General features: G+C 40.2%; 1 protein-coding gene across 2 annotated transcripts in view; it reads left to right on the top strand.

Moving 5' to 3' along the window:
- myo1d (myosin 1D) overlaps positions 1–27,362 on the top strand; it is a 165,546-nt gene that overhangs the window by 3,597 nt on the left and 134,587 nt on the right. The gene's annotated exons all lie outside the window — the stretch shown is intronic.

The raw sequence follows: 27,362 nt of genomic DNA, 5'->3' as shown, positions 1-27,362 counted from the left end.
ATAATCACGATTATTTTGACTGAAATTAAGATCTCGTTTATTGAACACAATTATCCAGTATTTTTAAACAACGCTGCGCATCGTGGTGTTCTCGACGGTTGAGAGGAGATAAATAACATTTGTTATGTTATCTAAGACACAAGGAAGAAGCATTGAACGGTCTTATTGAGGTGGGCAGGGATGGTTTTCTATAGGGCTGTGATGATATGCCTTTGTCCCGATTCAATTCGATTTAGATTTTTTGGGTGCCGATTCGATTTAAATTGCAATTTTCACAATTCTTAGATATAGCTGATTTTTGTAGATTATAAACAAAATAAATGTATAAAACCTATTTTTGTGCTCGTCATTTTTCTTGATTTCAATCAGGAAAAAACAACACAGTGGCCATATCATCTTTCTGCTGCTATCATGCCCAAGAAGACAAGTTAAAAGATCAATAAAAATAATAAAAATGACAAAAATTTTATAACGGACTATTTTTGTTTGAAAAAAAAAATTTTTTTTTGGTTTAAAAAAAATCAATTTTAAAATTGTGAAGCAAAAAAAATCCAGATTTTTTTTTATTTTTTTATTCGACCCTAATTTCCTGTAACGGTCCGTGTGACAGCGAAGCTGTCATAATGTCATATTATAACCAACTGTCATAACCGTCTAATGTACGGTTCCGAGTTGTTTAATCTGCTTTTACCGCTTATATAGGAACTATTTTACGTTGGCCTGGATGTACGTTTTATGCCAAACAACCGCTGTCAGGCTGCAGCGCGTTTCTCTCATTCATCTGTTAAAAGACGGCTGATCTGAACCAGCTGGTTAACGCGTTGCTATGGTAACGCCCGGTAATGGAGGGATATTACAGTGTTTAACTCGCTGAACTATGTATGGGTTTAGGAAAATAATGCAGCCAGTTGTCACTGACAATGGTATAAACTATGTTTAGGTGAACTTCCACAACCTACTGCAGTTATTCTACATTGACCTGCAGCCGGAGCCGACTGAGACTGGCCGCCTGGGAGTGCTTTAGGACGGGAGAGGCTCCCGCTGCTCCTTCCTTACAGTAACTGCAGAACAATTTGTGCCTTCAAGTCAGTCGCCAAAACACCAGAAAAGTCTCTAATAACTCCAGTAAAAGCTGCTAGATTTGTCGCTTTTAACAAAAAAGTCTCCAGATTTAGCGAGAAAGTCGCCAAGTTGGCAACAGTGTCTGAATGAAAGCAAAGCGGCTGTGGGAGGAGTTTACAGCACAGCGCTGCAACGCCAGAGACGCTCGATTAGCAGCTGAAGACAGCAGGAGAGGAAACTGCAGATAGAAAAATAATCACACTCTTTTATTTTTATGATCGTTGAAAACCCAGATCGTGACTGAGACTAAAATCTGATTAATCGCTCAGACCTAACGTGTCCCTACTGTGGCAGAAGTAGAGATGTTTAAGCAGTCAATGAAAAAAAAGTGCAAATTAGGGATCAGTATCTAGAGAAATCAATGTACATGGGTAATATTTGATAATGAGTCCTGGATAGCCATGATCTTTAGACTGTTAATCAGCACTATATTAAGAGCAGAGCAGCACATGTTTCTGCTCTGGAAATCCCTCCATGGATTCAGGAACTCTTCCTAAAACTGTAGTCTGTGGACAGAGTTCTCAGCGCCATTTGCAATAAACAGGTTAAAGTTCAAAGAAGAAGTCATATGTTAACATGAACCATAAACAGCCATGTCCTTGGGGCTGAAAGCTCGTTTAAAAAAGACAGAGTCCAAGTGGAAATTGGAAATTGTTCAGTGGTCAGATGGATCAGCACCACAAAGTCTTTTTGGAAATCATGGACGTTGTGTCACCGTTGGGCTTATCAGTGCTCACTTCAAAAGCCGGCATCTCTGGTGACATAGGCATGCATCAGTGCCTTTATAAAGACTGAAAGGTGGGTTTAGGCTAAATCAGATGTCTCTGGACGATGCACTATGCACCAGTTAGAGCAGCGGGGCTTCATAGCAGAAAGGTCTGAGAGCTGGACTGGCATCTTTGCATCAGTTAAAAATGTTTGCTTTATATTGGAATTGGTGGCCTGATAGTTGGAGAGATGGACTATAGACCCCAGAACAAGGCCCTTAACCCCTTACTGCTCCCAGAGTGTGGGAATCCGACCCTAGTGTAGCTAGAGCAGGTTAAAAGCATCAGTATAAAACAATAAAATGCAGAACCCAGGTGTCAGGATTGTGTGTTTATGTGGAAGAATCATCTGAGATTGAATGAAAACGACTCTTAACAACCTCATTTGTAAAATAGAATGTGATTCTCTTAATGCACACCACACATCTGGCCTGGCAACTGGACATTTCCTACACAGATTCATTGTCCTCCTTCACAGCCCGTGAAGGCCTGAGGTGTCCTCTGTGCCCAGACACAGGGACACTTCTGTTTTATAACTTAAAGGAGCAGCACTGAGTAAAGGCTCTGCGCATTCTGCAGATCTGACATCCTGTGAAACCTCTTAAATGTCTTTATATGGCAGCATTGTTTAGTCTGTCGCTTGGAATCCAGAAGGAAAAAAACTACTGCATGTTTCCCAAATAATTATAGATGATGGGAGACTTTTTTTTTTAGTCCTTTTCCAAACCAATGAGTGTACAACACTCCAGATTATAGCACTTGTTCAGCTCTTTTTTCCTGTTTATGCACAGATTAATATATTTAGTTCAGCTTTATTATGGCACCACTTCACAACAATGTCATCTCTGGGCACTTCAGATATGTCAGTTCAAGTCAATTCATAATGAATAGCCTAGATAAGAGAGAAACCAACTGATTGCACTGAATCTTGACTTAAATGAAATGAAAATGATTGAATGAATGAATGAAAAATACTTTATTAATCCCCAAAGGGAAATTCAATATTGTAGTATATCATAATTAATTTGAGGAGGTCTTGTTCCAGAGGCTGATGGCTGCTGGCAGGAATGATCTTCTGTATCTTTCAGTCTTACATCGGACCTGAAGAAGCCTCTCACGGAACACACGTTGTTGTTTCTTCACTGTGTTGTGAAGAGGGTGTGAAGAATCCTCCATCATCTTCATCAGCTTGTGCAGCATTCTTCTTTGGACAATCAACTCCAGCGGCTCCAGAGTTACTCCAAGCACAGAAGCAGCTTTCTGGATCAGTTTGTTGTCTCTGGTTCTGATGCTACTACCTCAGCAGATGCTGCAAAGCTGACTGCACTCTCCACAACAGACTTATAGAAGATATGCAACATCTTGGTGCAGACGTTAAACCATCTCAGCTTCCTTAAGAAGTACAGTCTGCTCAGACTTTTCTTGTAGATGTAGTCAGTGTTGCATTTCCAGTCCAGTTTGTTGTCCAGCTGAACTCCAAGATACTTGTATTCCTCCACCACCTCCACCTCCTCTCCCAGGATGGAAACAGTGCTTTGTTTATTCTTGTTCCTCCTGAAGTCAACAATCATCTCTTTTGTTTTGCTGGTATTTAATATAAGATGATTGTCACTGCACCATTTAACAAACTGACTGACCAGTTCTCTGTACTCTGCTTCTTGTCCATCCCTGATACACCCCACAACTGCAGAGTCATCAGAGTATTTCTGCAGATGACAGGACTCACAGTTGTACTGGAAGTCTGAGGTGTACAGAGTGAAAAGGAATGGTGAGAGTACAGTTCCTTGTGGTGCACCAGTGCTACTGACCTCCATCTCAGACATACAACCTTTCAGTCTCACAAACTGGGGTCTGTTTGTGAGGTAATCATAGATGCAGGTGGTTGTGGAGGTATCCACCTGGAATTTATAGAGCTTCTCACATAACAAAGCAGGCTGAATGGTATTAAAAGCACTTGAGAAATCAAAGAACATGACCCTCAGGGTGCTGCCTGAATGGTCCAGATGAGTGTGCTCTCTGGAGCAGTTATATGATGGCATCTTCAACCCCAAGTCCATTACATTGGATCCAGTCCTCCCTCCTGAGCAGCATGGGGCGACAGTGGGAAGGAAAACTCCCTTTTAATAGGAAGGCAGAACCTCCAGCAGAACCTGGCTCAGGGAGGGCAGCCATCTACCTCGACTGGTTGGGGTGGAGAGGACAGGATAGGCAGACCAACATGCCCAGCAGCTTTTATCCAGGAAGATGGTTGGATGATGTCAATGCTGTCAAAAGGAGCAAGGAAGTGCTCAGTGCATCGGCTGACATCTCTATGGCCGTATAACTAATAGATGGCTTGACTACCCCTAATCATGGCATAACCTAGACAGTTGTGTCCCGTACATGCAGATTCCAGCTCAGGAGATGCTCATATCCTAACTATAACTACTACGGTAATCATTTGTATATATTATAACATTACGTTTAACTTTACATTTAGTAGCAGAAAATGATCCGCACCATGATGAATGAGACAACTTTGTTTCAGTTCTGATTTCCCCAGATCGGATCAGCAGCAATTAGGTCCAACTTCAACTTAGAAATCCTAAACTTTGCCAACATTGAACAGCGTTTGTGCTTTTTTTTTTTCCCTCCCTGGTCGGCAAAGAATGACAGTAAGGTGGCTGTTTATTTGTCTGAGTGATATGACCTTTGAACCCATCTATGAGGAGTTAAAGAGGACTTTGAACAGGAAGTCTCCAATAATGCAGAGCAGAGCAGAGCAGGAAAGCTGGCATTTCCCCTGCTTTTGCTCCTCACATTTCATTGTTTCCTGCTGCCTCTTTCCAGCTTGGTTGGGATTCTTGCGCACACATGAGCCAGTTTCAGATCTGGGAGGGATTTTGTTCCTGGGCACAGCAGAAACGTGCATGTAAAAGTGGATTAACTCATAGCTTTGACTTGGCAAAGTTAAATTTGTTGCTATTTCTGGTTTCGTCTGCATTTGACCTTTTAAAATTACATATCAAATTGTTTTCACGTGGCGTTAAGGAACAATGGATGACCTGTGTTAACTGTTCTAACAGAAGGTAGATGAGAAGAGGTGTGGTGCACAGACAGCCCAGCTCTGCCGCTTTTCATCCTGCAAAACAAGCAAAGAGATCAAACTGGCCTTGTAGTGTGAGATTTACAAGAGAGGAGGTCAGATTTGCTAAATAAACCTCTGTTTCTGTTCATGTCCATTAAGAAGTTAAAACATTGACACCAGGAGCAGGAACACATCGAGTTCAGGGCTTGTTGCTATTTATTTGCTTTTTCTGTGCCTTTGTTCGTTCCTTTGTAATAAAACCAAAGTCCATGTGCAGAGCACACAGGGCTGGCCGACATGCTCGCGCCCTGCAGCAAAGATGAAATCTGCGATAGTCTGCAGCAGATGTGTCTAAGAATATTTAATCCCAACCCGCTTATTAAAGTTTTTTTCCCTCCTGCAGTGGTCAGTGACTGGAAGCAAAATATTTATAGATGAATGCTAAGCTAGACCGATCTCTCATTTTTCTGCTGCTCATTTGAGCAGAAGCTCAAACCAAGACCAGCAGCAAACCAGTATGATGTCAAATAAAATCATAGGCAAGATCTGGAGCAGATTACAGGCACATTGTGTCATTAACGTGTTCTTTTTATGGTGCAGAAGCCGAACATCCTGAAAACTCCTTATGCAAGTGTTTCTCCGGTGCCTCAGACTGGCAGCCTCTTGCCAATCATGAGGAAAAAGAGTCTCCCTTGAGCTGACAGATTCATAGAAGGCTCTTTGAGAAATGCCTCCTAGGCCTGCTCCCCTTCAATCCAGCAGTGAGAAGTCCAGTCTCGCCGCAAGAATTTCCATCCAGCCGTCTGTAATCTGAAACACATTACCAACCCTACATAAACTGGCGCTGTGCTTGTGTAGCTTTATTCCCCTCTAAAATAGGTTCGCCGGCTTTTAGAGACGTCTCATTTGTGGACTGACTGAGTTTGCAGGTGGGGTCAGCAGCAGGCCGCTCTGTGCTTTCAAGACCAGCTTTTCGTCTTGTTAAGTGTTCTCGTGTCAGTTTCTTTCCATGACATCTGGCTGCTTGCTTCTCTTCTCTACATATATTTTTTATTCTGCTTTGTGTTGCTCTTCTCTTGCTTATGTCAGATATTTAAAGTTTTGTAGAACAGTCAGATTTAGGTTTTTCTGTATCTGTGGTTCATTAAAAAGTTCCAGTTTTGGCCTCTTTTTTTTTTGCCAGAAGGTTGATTTCTTGCATAAATAGATTATGTGGGAGTATACATGTTGAAACAAGCCAAAATGTGGCACAGGTGTAAAGCCCAACAGGAGGGAAATGAGAACATATTTTCCGTTTACACCAATGTCATTGGCTCATTGATCATTGAATCAGTTCATTGTTACATCTCTACTGAAAACAGAAAATTCTGCCTCATCAGACACAATTCTTGTAAAGATTAGACAACCGGGCCGAAAAAAGGGGAAAAAGTTCTTATTTGCAGCTGTTTTTCCAGAAAAACGTCACAAAATACAGTAATAAAAGTAAACCAAAATATACAAAACCAAAAGTAAAATGACATAAGATGCGTTAAAAAAATATATATAAACAGAGGCCATGAGAGCCCAAGTCTAACTAAAAGATTTTAGGAATAACGATGTCTTAAACAGCTTTTTCCTTCTAAACTATGTTAAATATCATAGTGACAAATTCCAGCTTTGAGTGTTACTGCTCGGAGAGATTAGTCTGTTCGAGTACTGGAGCGTGTGCTGGGGATGCTCCGTAAAAACTTCAGACTGTGAGGAAGTTTACAGCTGAAACAATCTTCAGTCTAAAACTGACTGAAGATGAGCGAAGTGACTTTAAACTGGTTAAACTATGTTTATTTGTGAGAGTCACAAGTTTATAGCAAATCTAAATTTATTTAAATAAGCTAACAGACATTTACAGTAGTTTGATGGAGATGAAACAGCAGAAGTTATCTCCAGCTTACTTGTTAACACCGGCACTGTCCGCGTAATAAAGTTTCAGCTTTGTTAAGCAGAAGCTAACTGCTAAACTCAGAAGCTAAGTGTAGCAGAAGCTAACTGCTAAACTCAAAAGCTAAGTTTAGCGGAAGCTAACTGCTAAACTCAGAAGCTTAGTTCAGCGGAAGCTAACTGCTAAACTCAGAAGCTAATTTTAGCAGAAGCTAAGTGCTAAACTTAGATGCTAAGTTTAGCGGAAGCTAACTGCTAAACTCAGAAGCTAAGTTTAGCGGAAGCTAACTGCTAAACTCAGAAGCTAAGTTTAGCGGAAGCTAACTGCTAAACTCAGAAGCTAAGTTTATCGAAAGCTAACTGCTAAACTTGGATGCTAAGTTTAGCAGAAGCTAACTGCTAAACTCAGAAGCTAAGTTTAGTGGAAGCTAACTGCTAAACTTAGATGCTAAGTTTAGCGGAAGCTAACTGGTAAACTCAGAAGCTAAGTTTAGCGAAAGCTAACTGGTAAACTCAGAAGCTAAGTTTAGCGAAAGCTAACTGCTAAACTCAGGAGCTAAGTTTAGCGGAAGCTAACTGGTAAACTCAGAAGCTAAGTTTAGCGGAAGCTAACTGCTAAACTCAGAAGCTATGTTTAGCAGAAGCTAACTGCTAAACTCAGAAGCTAAGTTTAGCAGAAGCTAACTGACGCTCAACCTTATATCAAGTTAGCTAAACATTGGAATGATTTAACCGAAGCTGTGACGTCTTGTGTAGTCAAAGATGTCTAAATCATCTGTGATCATCTTTTTGAGATGTTTTAGAAAAATATATATTGCACATTGCTATTGCACATGTGCAAACTTCTCAGTTTTCATTAAAACTGCTGTGGAAGCTGCCTGGTGATGCAGTATTCTGGAATTAGAAACTTACCTCCATGAAAGGACAATTTTCTCTGTTGCCCGAGATGGGCAAGGGGTGGGGGTGGGGAAGGGGGTTAATGTTGTGTGGCATCACATGTAAACTGTCTGGCTCATGATTTAACAAGAAACCGCATCCTCTGTCTGCAACATTACACCCAGACAAAACTACCCTGTAGCCTTGTTCTCAAGCCTGCCCACACACACACACACACACACGCACACACACACTAACACACACACACATTGTCTTAATGCAGTCACACAACACTGTCAAGTGTTGTGTTTTTCAGAAATTACCTTCCCTGCCATTGTGCAAAGGAAACCCCAATGATTCATCTGACTCAGATGGCCACACATCAAGGGTCGTGTGTGTGTGTGTGTGTGTGTGGTTTTAAGCCTTTGTGTCATTTCATTGTGTACATTAGGTGTGTCCTAGGCTGCAGTGACGTCATCCCCTTCTTCTTCCAGCGCTGTATTGTTTCCTTGTCCACCTGTTGGACTTGTGCCCTACACTGCCATGGGGGGTGGAGCAGCTTACTCACTTTCACAGCCAGCACTTCACATCACTTTGCAGCCTTGAAGTGACACCGTGCACGTGGATGCTGGGCTGAAACATTGTCCCTATTCAGGACATGTTTCCCTCTTTGACATACCAAATGTTTTTATAGTGCTCCATCAGTTCCTTTAGCATGACATTAATGTTGCTGCTTTACTCATACAAATGGAAAAAAACAGCCTTTAATCAGCGTAATTTACAAAAACTTTTGAAAAACAACTATTCTTGTGACTGTTTTTTTTTTCTCTTCGACAATTCCACACCATCCGACACCAAACTGCAGACTAGAACAACAACAATTAAAAGACTTAATTCCAAGTTGTTTTAGAACCAGCAAATCTTTAAAGATAAATGCAGATTAGAAAAAAATTGGACTTCTATTGGCTAAATTAAAAAGACATTTTACTGGGCGGATTTCCCCTAAAACTGATTTACACTTTGTCTCATACAACATCTGCATTTTAAAAAGCCTAAATGTTGGGAATATGGTAGGTCTGAAAGCTGAGGGCGGCGGATCTTTTACACTGGTGCATTAAACATGAATGCAGCAGACCACCTGAAGATGCTGAGCAGTGAAAATGAATGGATAAGGTTCATAAAGTGAAGCTGTCGAAAATTTGTTAAAGTTGAACATCATGACATAAAATAACTTTTTCCCTAAGAAAAAAAAAAAAAAAGGCGATGTACCTGTTGAATGGTGAAGTTTTGTTTTAAAAGTACTGATGCGAACAACAGCTATCAACTCCACATGCTGCTGGAGGCGGCGACAGGAGTTACTAGCGTCACCACCTTTGCCGGAAATGAACTTTGGAATACCAGGACTGAAATTAAGATCGGGACCCTCCACATCTTGGGTAAAACTAAAAGAGCTGCGGGACACTTCAGTCTGACTTCAACAAAGCAAATCAAGCAGTTGATATAGATAACAGCATCACATCCATATGGCTGAAGATGCTTCTGCTAATCACTGGGGAGAAAGATGTCGTGTCGATTCAGGGTCGTGAAAAAAGCTGTAGTGTTCAGTAAAACTGGCTTTTTTAAAGCCACTCTGTGACAGTTTTTTCTTCTCTTTTTGCCTTTTTCCCACTACTTTCCAGCATGTTCAAACTGATCTATACATAAGCTTCTCTGAATAAACATTTGTATCAGTCATTGTTCAGACAAATCAGGAACACAGAGAAGAGGTCTTAATTGCCTAAATAAATAGGAGGACATAGCATGTTGATTTTTGTCTGAGTTTCTTTTTTTTTTTTTGTTTTCTTACATATTCCTGATATCCACCCAGTAGGTCTGTTTTTTTTTTTTTTAATTTTATTTATTTTTATTGCTAGATTTTCTGTGATTTTATACCAGCTGGCCAGTGGCCATAAAGGTTTTGCTCCAGGCCTGGAACAAACCTAAAACCCAACACCACCCTTCCCCTTATACCCTTCCTTCCCTGTTTTTAAACTGACTTGTTAAAGTTGGGATTAAAATCTGGATGGAGTTTTTTTTTTTTTTTTTTTTTTTTTTTTAAATTTTTTTTTAATTTTGCCTGATTTTGTAGCACAGATGCCATTTTCAGTGCATTTTCACGAACAAAGAGATGTGTTACACATTTGCCGTCCTAGCCAGCAGAGGAGAGTGGGCTACCTGATCTGCAGTCAGTTTTTTTTTTTTTTTTTTACATATGGCATCCATTTCCCTGAAGAATCCAGACCTGCCAGCCTCATGGGAAAATTCTGCTGCATGATTTAGATCAGGCAGTGTGAAACAGTCCTTTAGCTCTACATTTGGAGGTAGTTTTTGCGGTGGTGGTATGAACTAGAGGAAAAAGGGGCCTTTATCAGAGAGTTGAGGTGGTGAGATAGATGTTGTGATGCCACTGGAATTTACTCGTATAAGAAGTAAAAAAAAGTCTACCACGTGGAGAAGACACAGATTGTGATTGTTGGCTCCAAACCAGAGAAGACAAACTTACATGATGTACTTTTTCTATCAAGATACATTTGAAAAGTTTCCCATCAAGCGGTAGTTCCCATTAAACTGTAGCACAGAAACACTAGTTTGCTCATAAATATCCAGTAAGTGCACAGGATACACTTACTGAAGCTTTTTACAACAAATAAAAGGGGAAAATTGTGAAAGTTGAGAGACTAGAAGCCATCAACATAAAGCATTTTGCACCTGATTTTGGCCTCTGCATCATAACTGTCCTTGCAGTGAGAGTTCAAGAATAAAGTCATTTAAAATGATCTTCTGGAATCTTCTCAATACATCACCTTGATTCTGTTGGAAAATGTCGTGAGGAGACAAAAAAATAAACGTTTTTCTGTGATCTGTTTACTAACTTTGCCCAATGTGTTGTTTTCATGAAAACTGTATTAGAAAAGCAAAAAGCAGAAGAAGGAGGATGATATAACAGGCTGTTTACATTCTTCATTACCTTGTTGGGACCAAAATGAAAATATCTAACTGTGTTTAGATGTAACAAAAAAAAAAATGGAAAAAAGAATGATGTGTCTGTGTAATAGTAGTAAAGCCTTATATATATTCAGTTTTATTCAGCTTTATTTTTCATTTCAAAGTAATTTTAAAAGTACAGTTGATCAAATTCATGCAATTCGACTCCAGTTGCATCCGTCCACCATGTTGAAGGAGCTGAGCCAGAAGGTGAAGCTCTTTATTTACCACTTGATCTATGTTCCTACCTTCACCTGTTGTCACGAGCTGTGGGTAGAGACTGAAAGAACGAGATTGCAAAGAGAAGCAACTGAAATGAATTTCCTCCACAGGGTGGCTGGACTCTCCCTTAGAGATAGAACAAGAAGCTCGGTCATCCAGGAGGGGCTGAAAGTAGAGCCCCTGCCCTTCCACATCTAAGCCAGTTGAGGTGGCTTGGGCATCTGGCCAAGATGCCTCCTGGACGTCTCCCTGGTGAGGTGTTCAAGCAGGCACACCCCTCTCTCCAGGAGGAAAATTATATATCTTTGCTGGTCTGGAATCCGTCCCGGGTATCGGAAAGTCTGGCCTTCCCTGTTTAGGCTGTGATCTGACCCCGGATAAGCGGAAGAAGATGGATGGATAGATGGATATAATCCAGTTAAAATAAATCCATTATTTGATCAACATGAGGCTAATTTACAATTGCCGTAGTAACCAGTTCGAGAAAAATTATTACACCAAATTATTGGATTGAATCTTCTCTTTTTATCTGGTTCTCCATCCTGAACATGCACAAGGTGGCAGGAAGAGGAAATACTCCTTTTTAGCAGGAAGGAAACCCTTCAGCCATCTGCTTCGGCCCATTGGGGCTGTTAGAAATGTGTTTAAAATAGTGATAAGTAAATTTCCTGACGCAAGTTGGCTCATCCCTTGGGTTATTTGCATTATTGCTTATTGAATGATTTATAGTTCAATGCAAAGTAGCTTAACAAAAAACAAAATTTCTTGTGATAATAATCAGGTGAGGAGACATGATTGAAAATTCGCAAATAAAAAAAAAGAAAAACACATCAATGTCTGGATAGCTGTTGTTCAAGACCATTATATAGATTTACAAGGCTGCAAAGAAGCAGAATATTAATAAGGGGCTGGCTTTACTCAGTAATGTATGAATATTAATCTCTTTAATGTGCTGCTATAATATAAAGATGGCATGAGAGTAGAACAATGGAGTTGAATCTGATCAAAGTGGCAACAGAAGCAGCATCTCCCACGTTGCAGTTCGTCTCTTGTGGTTTGGATTTTTAACATGTTCATGTCGCCATGTTGTGTGGTGGATCTTTGTCAAGACAGTTATGGCGTCATCTACAGTCAGGAAAGGTGTGGGAGTGGTGTGTGTTAACACTACACATTACCTATGAGATAACAGAACTTATTCAAGCTTTCCCTGATAATATAGGAGATATGATGCTACTGTCATCAGATTATTGCACAATTTATTATTAACGTTTACATTATCAAGTCAGGATTTATTTATTGTTTGCTAATCTGGAGTGAGAAGTTGATGCAACTTTTTCATAACCTTTCTAGCTGCTTAAGTCTTGCTGGAAATCTGCCTGTGAGGTTAAGAGCCTGCAGTGACTCCTCTGATTTTGGTTAAAGATTGATGAGGGCCGCTGGGAGGGTGGATGTGTTATGTTTTGATGGGCCGTGGCTTCTACAGACAGTCTGTGAGCTGCTGTTTAGCACTAATCAGGCTTTACAAAGCAGCGGAAAATCCCCTAATGCAGAGCCCAGATGTCTGCTGGCTGCAGACCGTGAAGAAGTCCGCTTGTCACATTGTACATAAAAAAAGAGGCAACAAAAAAACAAAAAAAAAACACCACGCATTTCTGACTCAATTCTGGTTTGTAACCAAAATTACACTCTGTATAAGAGATGAGTGTGATTTCCTGAATTTGAGTCACCTACCTCCTCTACATATATGTTCTCTGTTATATGAAGTAACAAAGATGACTTCAGAGTGTAAATTAAGCCGAATCGAAAGACATCTCACTGCTTGCTTGTTTTTAGAGCATTGCTTTGCGCTTGTCACATTAAAGTCCTTCAACTTCCATCTTTAGATTCACTCCCCTTCGTTGCTTGAAAGCACATGATTCACAGGAAAGAAGAATGACATAGAGATTATTTTGATGCAAACAGGTTTTTATCCGTAATATTTTCTTACGGGACCCTTTTTTTAAAAATTAAAAAAAAAAAAAAATTAATTTTTTTCCAAATGAAGAAAAATAAGTGATTAAATTTGTAATTTTTATTTTTTATTGATGTTCTTACTTGTCGTCTTGAGCGTTATAGCAGCAGAATGGTGGTCTGGCTACTGTGTTGTTTTTTCTCCCTAATAAAATCTAGATAAATAATGAATAATTTTTTTTTGTTTTACTCAACAAAAAAAAGGCAATATCAAAGAATTGTGAGAATCGCAATTTCAATCAAATCGGCATCCAAAAAATCAGAATCAAATCGAATTGGGACGAAAGCATACAGTTACAGCCTTACTGTGCAGCAGTGCCTTTCCAATGTTCCCATGTTGCACAGTACTTGTATGGCAGCTAGCGCAATACAAAAAAAGTGTTTTCATAATTTAGATGATTAGCCATGTTTACATGGGAGTTTTAATTCCAAATAATTTCATTCCTTTTAAACCGGGGAAAAAACGCCATGTAAACACCTTATTCTGAATCAAAACGTCAATTTGGAATTCAATTTAATTCCAAAGTAAGTGGCTGGTTTATTTGCAATTTTAAATCTGAAGTGATTAATTTCTCTGTCATGTAAACCCTTATTCCACTCTAAGTTGATTACGATTTTTCTGTGCATACTCGTTACTAGGGCTGGGCGATTAATCGATTTAATCGATTAGACGATTTAATCGAATAATTTGAATGTGCTGTTTATGAAGATTTATTTTTATGAAAATCTGGAGTTTTTTGCCCCGCCATCACCTTTTGGGCTTCCGTACCTTATAGTGACGTCAGCGCACTCCCGCTGGTTTCCCACAGAAACGCATAAACACAACATGGCAGCTAGCAACGTACAACAAGTGCCCCCTCTGCATTTTCATTACATATTTTTTTTGCCAAATAAAAACAATATTTGTATGTTTTGACAAATAACAGTTATTTGTGGGTGTTTCCATTGAACAATGTTGAGCACATTAGCATCACGTTTTGTAATTGCGGTTAATGCAAAGTGGGCACGTAGCGTTATTTTATGTTTTTCTACTTGCTGTGGAGAATTTGCTTTGGATTTTCAAAGCTTTTTTCCCTCACTTTCCTTCTAAAACTCTGAAATTCACTGTTGTTTATTCCACACTGCGCCATCTCTACCGGGAATTACCTGGTCAAGACCCCCATGTCACGTCTGGGGACACGTAAACACAAAAAAGTGTTTCCATTACACTTTTGCAATATATTTCTGTACTGAAATGTCTGAAAAACCACCTCGAGATCATAAAAACTTTTATAGCAGCGGCTTTTATGGCGATATTTAGTGTTTGCTCAGTTCTCGGTGTACTGAAAACGCAGGGTTTGCATTGTGGGAGGGGGCATTGTCACATGCCTCAGGGGTCTGAAGCCAGATGCAGCTGACAGGCTCGTCTTTCTCGCCAAAAATTTGCAAATTAAACAAAAACACAGCAAGAATGTAATAATACATGTATGTTAGAAATATAGCTTTAATTAACATTCAGGAATTTTTAAAAAATAGTATTTTGTATCAAAGAGGAGAATTTTCTCTAAACACATATTAAGTTTAAAGAAACTCTAAAAGGAATCACTATTTTTCTTCCAAGAGGAGGCATTTTTATTTATTTCAGTTTTTTATTTTAGAATAAAGTTACACAAGTGAGATGAGGCCTATTCTTAAATGTATGATCAAAACTTAAAAACTATCCGACAGCGGAAACACACTAAGTACAAACATGTTGTTTCTTATAATGTTTACAGTGGCAGCGCCTGCCATCTCTTTTTACAATCTTGTTTAACAGCTTGTTTAGTCGCACTTTAAATTTAGATAAACTTTTAAGCTGATTGCAATAAAAGCATTTTTGAAAAAAAATAATTTTTGATATTTGTAAAAAAAAATTTTTTTCCTCTTTACAGTAAGGGGGAAAAAAATCGATTAAAATCGGATTTGGTTTTAAAAAATCAGAGATTTTATTTTTTGGCCATATCGCCCAGCCCTACTCGTTACATTGTCCTGTCCCGATGACGCACATATTCCGCTCCTGAAAATAGTGAAGCAGTATGCTCGCACTGAGCCGGCGCTTCAAAATTATAATTGAAATAATGGAGGAACTGGTACTTTAAAGTAGTTTTTTAAAGTTACAACCAAAAAGAGGAGAAGCAGGAAGTGAACTTTTGTTTATTTCCGGATGTGAATAAGTCACGTTCGCCCTGTGTCCAGTCAGAGCCCTTCCCAACCCACTGATCTAAAGTGGAATTAAATAAGGACGTGTCCATGTAAGCCCTCATTTGAAATTATTTCCATGTAAATTCGTAGGACAGTACTGTTGATAGGGCTGGGCGATATGACCAAAATCTCATATCCCAATATAGCTAATTTTATATCCCCATAACGATATACATAACTACATTTTTTGTGTAATTTTGTGTCAGTCATCAGTTAGTTGTCAGATGTGCTTGGCAACAGCAGCAGTGATCTCCTTCCATCTGTAGGAACTGTGGCCGTATGACCTGTGGTGTAGTCGAGGGTATACGCGGGTATATGGAGTATACCAACTTCTTTTTCAGTCAGAACTGAGTATACACACTTCTAAAGCCTCCTGTGATGCTGCTTTTACAATTAAACTACGCCCAGCAACTCAGATAAGATTACTAATATGCTACACTGGTGCAGTTAGCCTGAAACCGAAGAGCAGAAATGATGGATTTATGTAGAGAAGTCCTACATGTCACTCTTTCTGAAACTGCGTTTTCTGGGCTACTTTTATTTATTTTTTTTTTAATAAAGGGCAAAAAATTAAGAGTATATCCACTTTTTGAGGGACCACTACACCACTGTGTATGACATTTCACAAGTAAGTACCTGTTGCAGTGTTTGCGTCTGGAGTTTATTATGAGCTTTCGCCTTTACTTGATGCGGTTTTTGCTTGTTGGCTTTCATTTTTATTCTAAATTCTTCATCCTGATTCTTACGCAGGTGATAAAATGAGTTAGTTGTGTCGGAGTCCGTTGTTGGGATTGTGAGCGAGTCTGTTGTTGGTTCCACGTCATTTGTCTAAACCGCATTCATGCGACAGAAATTTCCCCTATTTTAGGAAGAAGCTCATCAGTTTGGGTTGGCTGGTCATCTTTTAGTGAATTATCCTGCTCTGAAACACGTCTGCTACCGTCTTCCTCCATGTTTGTTCATGTATTGCAGCGTGCATGCCGTAAAGTGCATCTTGATGTAAAATACTGCAGTAAAGCACCTTAGTGTGGCGTTAACGATAAAGCCTCATTTGAAACGATAGACATTTTCTATTGTCCAGACGATATATATCGTCATATCGCTCAGCCCTAACTGTTAATTCGGAATTATTTAATTCTGAATTTAAAAAAAAAAAAAAAAACATCATGTAACTGTACCCAATGTAATTGAAAATAACATGAGCAGTCGTGATGTATTGTTCTGCCTCTGATCCTCCAAACAGCCTGTTAACTCTCAGCCTCCAAACAGCCGCTGTCCTGCAGGTTTTCCATGTATCCCTGTTCCAACACACAAGATTGTTAGATTACACCAGAGGCAGTTGTCATATGACCATCTCTCTCTGCTACAAAATTTACTCTGCATTGTATTTTTATGAAAGTCTGTTTAAAACTGAATAAATTGCTGCCAAATATGGTTTTGAATCAAAACTTAGACTCGTAAGCAGTTTTGGTCAGATGTTTGGATCCACTGAGCCAATTATTTTGTGCAATCAGGGCTGTTGAAAGGTATCAAATCTCCACATTAGAAGACAGAACCCACGAATGTTTGGAGCATTTGCTTGAAATATACAATAATTATGAGTCACAAATGAGTGAGTGTGTTCATACAGTAGGACATGATGCTCAAACTGTCAATAGCATTCCGTGCGACATTCTTTGGTAAGTGATGACTGCAAGCACAGTTTTTTATTTTCTTCCTGAACGCTGCAGCCGGAAAGATAAGCTCTAAAGAATTCTGTTGGTACTCCAAACAAGAGCAGAGACGCTGATGAACTCAATGATAAAAGTGGAACAGAGACAGATTATCGCCCTGCCCTTTATAATTCCTACAGTGACCCTGAAATTCGCACACACACACACACACACATGGATAACATGTGGTAACTCAGCTTACTCTAATGTGGGCCACAGTTTACCACAATGCAGGGAACAGTTGAAAAGGCTGTTGCACCAGTGTGTCTGTCCAGCATTGGTTTGTGTTGAACATCAATGACGTTCAAGACAAGAGTCTCATTTAGGCATTTTTCCTTGTCTGAGGAGATGGGGAGGGGTTTTTGGTGAGAAAATGTCACAATTTGCTTGTGCTCCTCCCTGAGTTAACCATAGAAAGGACCCACCCAAACAAGATTGGAGACAGTGGTTGTGCTTGGCTTTGCTCTGTAATTCAGTTCTGAGGAGTGTGACGTGTGTGTATACATGCAGTGTGTTTGTGGACCAGCTTGTGTGTGTGCGGTATTAAGGTTTCTCTGGTATTTTTACAGCAAAGTTCCCTCAGTGGCTAGAAAAAATTGGCCATTGTGCAAATGTTTAAAAGTGATTTTGTTTCAGTGTGTTTGTGTGCACATAAGGAAGGTATGAGTTTAAATGGAAAGATGTTGCAGTTTTTCTGTATTGCTGCACTATTTGGTGCAACATCCTGATAGGAACAGAGTATGCCCGCAAACCTTGAGCATTGTACGTCTTTTGACTTCATTAGTCATTTTGTTTTGGTTATCCACATTTGAACTTGATTTTCTTGTTTTTATTTTTGTTTTACCTCCATGAAATAGTCAAAGCAGTGATAGACCAAGGAAAACCAGGCCCCTATTTATATAGCTCCAGCTGCTTCACCTTTGACCTTCCATTCAAATATAAACTAGTTGACCTCTTAGATTTTTATAGGTTTTAAAATTGCAGTTTACAGCAGAGCAAATCTCCTGTTCCGTCTTTGGCATTGTTTTTATCTGAAAAGGCTTCATCTGTGGAAGCTTCTGTTACTCCTCAACTTGTTCTCTTGAAGATACTAATTATTTTCTCATTATACATAAGGTTTGGTCCAAATATTGTCCAATATTCCTTTATTCTTTTATATCATGGTTTTATGTATTTATTTTTGTTTAAAGGATGAGCTGGACTGGCGGATGTTAACTCTCAGACGGGGTGCATACTTGGTTAACGGCTGTAGAATGGGCATTTTCTTTGATTCAGATTTATCCAGATTATCTAAATATTTTGTATTTTCCTGGGCATGCTCCTGATAAGGCGGCCGATGTTCTCCTGAGGGATCTCCTCCCAGAACTGGACTAAAGCATCCGCCAACTCCTGGACAGTCTGTGATGCAACTTGGCGTTGGTGGATGGAGCGAGACATGATGTCCCAGATGTGCTCAACTGGATTCAGGTCTGGGGAACGGGCGGGCCAGTCCATAACATTAATGCCTTCATGTTGCAAGAACTGCTGACACACTCCAGCCACATGAGGTCTAGCATGGTCTTGCATTATGAGGAACCCAGGGCCAACCGCACCAGCATATGGTCCCACAAGGGGTCTGAGGATCTCATCTCGGTACCTAATGGCAGTCAGGCTACCTCTGGCGAGCACATGGAGGGCTGTGCGGCCCTCCAAAGAAATGCCACCCCACACCATTACTGACCCACTGCCAAACCGGTCCTGCTGGAGGATGTTGCAGGCAGCAGAACGTTCTCCACGACGTCTCCAGACTCTGTCACGTCTGTCTCATGTGCTCAGTGTGAATCTGCTTTCATCTGTGAAGAGCACAAGGCGCCAGTGGCGAATTTGCCAATCTTGGTGTTCTCTGGCAAATGCCAAACGTCCTGCACGGTGTTGGGCTGGAAGCACAACCTCGACCTGTGGATGTCGGGCCCTCATACCACCCTCATGGAGTCTGTTTCTGACTGTTGGAGCAGACACGTGCACATCTGTGGCCTGCTGGAGCTCATTTTGCAGGGCTATGGCAGTGCTCTTCCTGTCCCTCCTTGCACAAAGGAGGAGGTTGCGGTCCTGCTGCTGGGTTGTTGTTCTCCCACGGCCTCCTCCACGTCTCCTGATATACTGGCCTGTCTCCTGGTAGCGCCTCCATGCTCTGGACACTACGCTGACAGACACAGCAAACCTTCTTGCCACAGCTCGCATTGATGTGCCTCCTGGATGAGCTGCACTACCTGAGCCACTTGTGTGGGTTGTAGACTCCGTCTCATGCTACCACTAGAGTGAAAGCACCGCCAGCATTCAAAAGTGACCAAAACATCAGCCAAAAAGCATCGGAACTGAGAAGTAGTCTGTGGTCTCCACCTGCAGAACCACTCCTTTATTGGGTGTGTCTTGCCAATTGCCTATAATTTCCACCTGTTGTCTATTCCATTTCCACAACAGCATGTGAAAGTGATAGTCAATCACTGTTGCTTCCTATGTGGACAGTTCCATTTCACAGAAGTGTGGTTAACTTGGAGTTACATTGTGTTGTTTAAGTGTTCATGTTTTTTGAGCAGTGTATAATGAGCTATATTCGGATATGAGATTTTGGTCATATCGCCCACCCCTAGTCTTCACTGTAGTTTACAGAGGTGAATGGATGTCTGAAGCAGCTTCAGCACCTCATCCCTTCCTGCTCATCGGGCGACCCTGCATTCCCATACAAGTTAAGCCTATGCAGTACGTACACACTCCTCGTGGCATGCTTCGAAGGCTTCAAGCAGGGCTGCATTGTGAAGGTGCAGAATCCTTGGATATGTGAGTTTTCTCTGTACCTTTGATATTTATTCTTCCATATATGTTTGAACATGAGCAAACTGGAAATCCATCCATTCCTGTGAGAATTAACATAATCTTTAATAAGTGTCTGTGACCTTTAGCCCTTTTCACACACACACACACACACACACGTTGTGCCGTATGGCTGCAATGATTAGCCGCTCTTTAAGTTGGCTTTGCCACTTCACTTGTGGACCAAACAAGCCGGGTTGATGCCGCGCTCGTGTGTCCTTTTACAAATTATTAGTGTTGTTGAATCTGGTGTTGGTGTAAGGTCTGATCTATAAAATGTTTGTCTGATGTATCACACCTTCGCCTCTGCTGGTAATAAGAACAGTGTTTCATCCAATGAGCAGAGGGTGTGTAAATATTTAGACTTTTTGTCGTAGTTCTGTGTAGGAGTTTAAGAAAAGAAAATATCAATTTATCGAAATCTTGCAATCTTTTGCATGACAATTTTATATTGATATTCACAAGGACTGTGCTGATTTTTATCAAACAACCGATCTTTACTAATGAGGAAATTTTTCAGTTCTTTATTCAACTTGTACATAAAGATCAGTGTTTTTATTTACTCTGCAGTGAAATTTAGATCCTCTGTTCCTATTCAGTCAGTTTGTGTCAAGCCTGCAACAGTGTGTACAACAAGTAAGGAAAAATTGCAATCTATTGTCTTGCTTATAGCACCCTGATACATCGCAGTATATCATATTGTTGCCATGTATTGACACAAATTTTATCTTCACATTCTTGCCAATACACACTAGGAGTGGGAAAATCGAATAATTGAATATCAGGATTGTTTGCTTCACAATTTTAAAATCTATTTTTTTTATTTTCAAATAAAAGTTAAAAAAAAAAAACCACAAGTTTTTTTTAAATAAATAAAAAATAATCCATTATAAAATGTCATTTTTATTGTTTTTATTAATCTTTTTTCTTGTTTTCTTGGGCATTATAGCACCATAATGATCGTCTGACTACTGTGTTGTTTTTTTCCATCAGTAGTTTTTCATGGCTTTGTTTAGTAAAGCAGCATGAATGATAGAATAATGAGGCACTACCAGCTATGCTCTGAAAGAAAATGGGAAATATTGATAACCAGTACTTGGTCAGGGTGCTTAATAATAATTGAAAACATACCATGTTGGTTTCCTCTTCCTTTCATCCTTTCGAGCTTCTTTTCACCTCCTCTTTCCCTTTTATCTGCCTGATATTCTCCCATTTCCTGGCTTGGATTTGGAGGAGTCTTTTCTGGAAGGAGATCACACAGCTGCAGGTCAGGCCAGTTTAGACATTCTTCCCCTCACAGCTGGACAGACAGACAGATGAAGGGTAAATGCAGAATTTTGTCAAATTAGCTGAGCTTCCTCGCTCCACTGTATTTGCATTTATAGCCACTTCATGGTTCACTGTTTGAATATTTAATTGTTACCAACTTTAAACATGAATCTCTGTCCTTGCACCTATAAATAGCCCTTCTGGGAAACCGTTATAGCCCATAGTGTTCTCTAATCTCTGCGGTGTGTCATTTTAAATCCTCCCAAATGAGAATTAAACAGATGGATCAGCAACTCTGCTTCTGTTGATACGCCCGACTGATTAACCTCCCTCTTCCTCTATTTGCCTCTCCCCTTTAAACACCAGTCTGAATTCCTGTGAGTAGAGGACAGTCAATGATTCAAAGAGGCTTGTTATAAATTTAGAGGTGGGGGAAACACAAGATGCTCTTGAGGGAGTTTCACTGATCCAGAATCTGCGTCTGTCATCTGCAGGTCCGGAGTTGTAATGATGTTGGATGATGAAATGATTGCGGTTTTGGTCCAGTGTGTCATGTTTTGCTGTTGGGTGGAAAAATGAAAATGGTAGACTGACACTCCCAACAGCAATAATATTTACACTGAAATTCCCCTGACAGGAGGGTGAATATGGGATCTATTCTGCCTGTGTCTGAATCACAATAAGGGATTTTTCTGAAACACAGCTGCTGAATAATGGTTGTGTTGGAGTGTGTGTTGGGTAGCAGCGCTTCTAAACGTATTTGTGTTTGTTAGTGTATCAGTTGTATTAATTTGAGGAAGATTAAATTTTTATTGGGACTTTTCAGGTTCTTTTGATTTAAAGCATATTTTTAAGGGTTTAAAGACTTTTTCCAGATAATATATAATCTATATCTATAATAAGAATTTTTTACACAATTTTAGGTGTGTTACATTACATCAATCTACATCGGTACATTACTGATCAATGATCCAACAGCATCCATCTAAATTAAAATAATGATCAAATGTTTATACAGTAATCTATTTGAGGTACTTAAGAAAGAACATGTGGGATGTTTTTATTTGCTTTGTTCCAACAACCAAAATTACTTATCAGTTTGTCAAGTAAAATGGTAATATTCAGCAAGCTGTTAGGGGGTTTGGTTATGACTATAAACTCGATAAACTATGAAACTGCGCTTCTGACTCATTTTGATTGTATGCTGACATTTATTATGTACTTTCTTGGAGAATTTGCGGCCTTTCAGCACCCTGAAGCTTAGAAACTACAATTCACAACCTTATGTTTCAGGCCAGAACATTACGATAGCTGAATTTTGCTCTTTGGTACAGCGTTAGCTGGATTATAGCGGCTGATTTAAATGTACAACATTGCCAATTCAGAAAAAAAAAAAAAAGTGGGCTTTCTTGGAAGTAAGCACGGGAAACTGACAAACACAGAAAGCAAGAGATATGTCAAATAAATATCAGATGAGACTGACTTTTACTGGTTGGGGGGAGCTCAGAGAAGAGACAGGATGCAAGGCAAATACTGAATTATTAGCCAAAGTACACCATTTTGCTAAAGTTCACGAGTGCGACTTAAATGTCTGCTTATGTAACGACACGTTCACATCGGCCTTTTTGATTCGAACCCGAGTCCGTTTGCTCAGAAAGTCTGCTTTGTTTGGGGAAATGTGAACGCGCCAAATGAATTATGATTCGGATTAAAGAAACTGACCTGTTCGCCTTCAAATGCAAGTCTCAGTCCGTTTCAAGCGAACCAAATATAAGAATCTGGCTACAAAAAAAAAAAGTCACTGCATTTGGCGTAGCATTGCATTGCGGGTAAATACATAGCGGTGGCGTTAAGGGTCCTCTGCCTCGTCCGGTGTTCGTACTGCGTCCATTGTTGCAGTGTATTTCTGCAGGATACTTGCATAAGACACAATAAAAAAAAACAAAACAGCGAGTTTTCAGTTTTTTCTCCATGAAGAGTTTTCTTCTACATGTGGGTCTTGTGCTTTCTTTTGCTAAATACCAGTGCAGCGCCATCTTTGGTGGTAATGGGGATATATTATTCTAATGGTTTGGCGCGTTTGACCAAAGTGCAGCATGAACGCCATCTTGGTCCACATGGATACACCCCCCTACAACTGAGCAGAGTCCTCAATCGAACCGAGTCTAGCGGACTATCCACATGTGAATCCATCCTTAAATAATTAACAATAAATTTTTATGTCAGCCTTTGGAAGAAAAACTGAAAAAAGGTAAATGACTATCAGCACTTTTAGGAATAAGTGCAGGGCCAAGAAGATTTGGGTAATTACAATGCCAAGTCAAAAGTTTGAGCAGCAGATTATATAACTTAATCCTCTTTCACATAACGTAATCCTTTTACTGGAAAGAAAACAAAGACATCTCTAGATTACCTGATAATGTCAGAATTGTCAGAACAAAGACAATAAAAGCAAGACCTGTAAAATATTTCACCTTTAGTAACTCATGAAATGACATAAAGAAAACCTTTGTTAGTCAAATACAATAATCTACAGATGGTCTGATCATCATGCAATGAGGGTTTTTTTGTAATTCGGTGCATTCATTTATGTATTGATGATACAAGTATAAGGGTGCTTGGGTTCACATGCATCACTTCATGCATGTCATCCAGTCATTCTTTCCTAAAACACATCTTCTCATTCCTGACGACAAATTCTGTCTCCTCTCCTCACAGCTGAGTTCCCCGACATGCTCTGCCGGCATGTAGAGCTCTGTTGACAATCCAGAACTAACTTGTACATGTAAGTTAAGTGGGCAGCTTGCAGTGTCGGCCCATGCTTGCAGAGACAGAGGGCTCATTTCAGACAAAGACCTCCAATTGACATCTGAACAATGGAGCTGGCACACAACAGCCTCCTGACTGAGGAGAGGAAGGGCACAATAGTTCTTTTTCTGCAGCAGCAGAAGGAAGAAGAGTTAGCATGTTAGCATTAGTGTTTGGCAGAATTCATTGGGAACCTGCCTCTCCATTCCAGTTGGGATTAGCACACAAAATGTTTTTAGTTTCGATGGTTATTGTGTTTTAGATTTCAGTTGAACTAATTCACGTGTGTTTTATCAGCTCCCAATGTCTGGAAAACACATCCTTATCTGCACTTTGATTTATTTCAATTTAAGATAACTTGGCAGTATTGCAGCTCTCTTGATAAGAGTCACAGTAAACATCAAACCTGCATAACATTACATACTCTGTAAACATTATATTGCCATTAAATAGTAAAAGCAAAGGCATTCATGTGTTGAATAAACTTTGGAAGCCTTGAAACGGTTTGAAGTATGAAAACATGATGATTTGCTGTGAAGCAGAGCCGTGTCAGTCTGGTGTTCAGATAGAAATCTGCATTGTTGAAACCTCTAAAGCTGCTTCTTTGTCCGATCGCACTGTGGTCGTTCCACCCGGTACAGGACACATGGGCATCCCATGTCAGTATCACTGGTGACATGGTGCCGCTGTGTGCACAGCTTGTCACACAAATCCAAAAACCCACAAGCAAACACAATTTATGTTCTCTTACAACTTTCTGTTGTTTCCTGTTTCTTTCTTGAGCTTTTGTTTTGTTTTTTAGTTACTGTTTTAGTTTCATGCCTGACATGAACTTAAATGTGGTGCCAATAACATATAAAAAGTGTGTAAGCAGTGTGTCATGGACGTGTTGACATCCTCAACAGTGTTTGGGTTGATCCTCAAAGACATGAATGATAACAATCACGCTTGCATCGGTTAAAGCATGAAGGAACCCATCTATTCTTCCAGTCAACATTTTGATGTTTGAAAGACTTTAAACGAAATGCAAAAGCTTGGTTTAGTTTTCTGGAAATTTCCTCAGATCCACAGTCACAAAAACGTTGTGGAGTGGTCTGGAATAATATGCTTTTGGCTGCGTTTGCAAGGCGGCAGCAGAGGTTTGGCAGCTGTGATGAAAGAGTCCATTCTTCTGTTGCGAGAAACTGGGATGCTGCTGGTGTTCGGAGAGGAAGGAAGTGAGGCAGGCGGCCTTGTGCAGAGAGAAGCAGAGACGTGGAGGGATTGTGTGAGCCAGAGAGAAGGGCAGAAAGTAAGATGGTGCAGCGCTCGTATGTCCTCAGCAGGATGTGAGAGCATCAGTTAAAAATGGCTGCATATATACGATGTTTTCAGAGAGTGTGTCTTGCAGCTGTTCTTCAAGCTGAGAGGTCAACAGAGAGTGACTGGGCCATAAAAGATGAACCTGTTGGTACCAGACATCCCATAGGTGGGGCATGACAAATAACCGTTATCCTCAGCCTCCCTTTCAATTTCCTGCACATGTTTTACGCAACTGGAAAGTTAAAATGCTTCAGATTTGAACGTCTACCGCTCAAGGTTACAGTTGTACCTGTAGATCCAGTAAGGACGTATTTCAGACCTGCTGCAAATGTAACTGATCTTTGAAGGAATACTGTACTCCAGCGGTAGATGATCCTTCAACCAAGAAGCTTAAAGTAGTGTCGTAAAGTAGCTGTCCCACAACAAGTCTTTTATTCTGATCAAAGTCATTAAAAGCAAATGGAAGGATTTTAATGGGATGAGCTCCTCTGTTTTCATTCATATCCAGTTCTCCCCTCACCTGAACGATCTTTAGTCCAACTCTACATGGTTACGAAGCAGAAAGCAAAGCAGGAGTTGCAGACGAGCCTTTTGTGAACCAGTCCTCCACTTTCTTTGTTTTTTTTTAAGACTATGGCAGTGTAAAAGATTAAGGTTGACGAAAACATTTACTAAGAATAGCTGTTGTAATCATCCACAGAAATGCTGTGTTCCCCTCGACCCCCATTTTAATCTTCTCTTTTTTTTTTTTGTTAAATTCAGTGTTTTAATAGAAATAATCAGCAAAAACTGAATCTATAACAACATCAGCATGTAGAAAAATTTTTAGACCTTGTCGGTTTTTGGATTATTTTATGTTAAATTGTCACTGAGAGAAAGTTTGGAGCAACAAAATTTTTTTTTCTTCTGTTTCTGGTCCGCTTCTGTTCTTGCCACACATGCTGGCTTGAAGTGATCATGGACGATGAACTCTGTGCTTAATTCTTCAATGGAAAACGTGAGCTTCTGTCTGAGCAGTCAAGGTTTATTTCTGTTATTTCTGACTAACACGGTAAAGAAACCACAGGGAGGAAATCGCTGCACAGGATGCAAAGTGTTCATCAGAATAATGTGGTAGGTTTGCATCAGATGTGTCGAGGTTCCACCGTTTAGCTGTACATCTGGCTCATCGATAGTTTACCAATTCAGGTCTAAAAGCACCGCAGGGCTGCAGGTTTTCAGTTTTTCCCTGCTCCAGCACGCTTGAATCAAATTAATGATTGTGCAGAACTTCATAGGCTGTTAGTCAGATGTGTTGCAGCAGGAAAACATCAAAAACCTGCAGTATTGCAGCCCTGGAGGACCAGATTAAGTGGCCCTGGTTTTAATGGTGCGTTAAAACGGAGAGGAAACAGGAAAAAGCAGAAATACCAGTAAAACCTGTAAAATTATGAATATTCACCTATTACAGAGGGGTCTCCACTCCGGTCCTCGTGAGCTCCCATCCTGCAGGTTTGAGTGTCTCCCTGCTACAACACACTTGACACAAATAAAAAAGTTCTCCGACAACTTGATGTCATCTTCTGCACCTGCCTGTTAATGAGCCATTGGTTTGGGCCAGGTGTGTCACGGCGGGGAAACCTGCAGGATGGAAGCTCACGGGGACCAGAGTTGGAGACCACTGCTCTAAATCTGTCCATGACTGAAGCTGCTGCGTTCCAGAAGCATTTAACACCAAATTCACTTAGAGAGTTGGACATTTGGGAGGTGGTTCGTTTCTACCTCTGTTAGATTCTGAGCCAGTTGGCATTACATGAAAAAGAAAAAGGAAATCCAGATGTATCTGCAGGATAAGGCTCTGATAGTCTTAAAACACACACACACACACACACACACACACACACACACCCCAATTAGCTGAACATGTTGCATGAACACAAAGCCATGTTGACCATTGTGCTTGTAATTTTTACGTGTAGATGCACAGACCTGGTTTGACCAGTTTGGTGAGCAGATACAGTGTAACCCTCTCCCCTGCACCAGCTGGTGATGATGTAACGGCTTAAAAAGAGAACAGAACAGGCGTGAAATATCAGGTCACCTCTTTATATCGCTACTGGCTGATGCTTAACCTGCTATAAAGACAGTCGGCTGTCATAAAAGTGGTGAAAGTACTTTGTTCTTGACCACATTTTTTCTGAAGATTACAAGTTAATA

Source organism: Telmatherina bonti, assembly GCF_933228915.1.
Source record: "Telmatherina bonti genome assembly, chromosome: 21".
In the NCBI taxonomy this organism is placed as follows: domain Eukaryota; kingdom Metazoa; phylum Chordata; class Actinopteri; order Atheriniformes; family Telmatherinidae; genus Telmatherina; species Telmatherina bonti.
The sequence above is the reverse complement of the archived record's forward strand: the minus strand, read 5'-3'. Positions and strand labels throughout refer to the sequence as shown.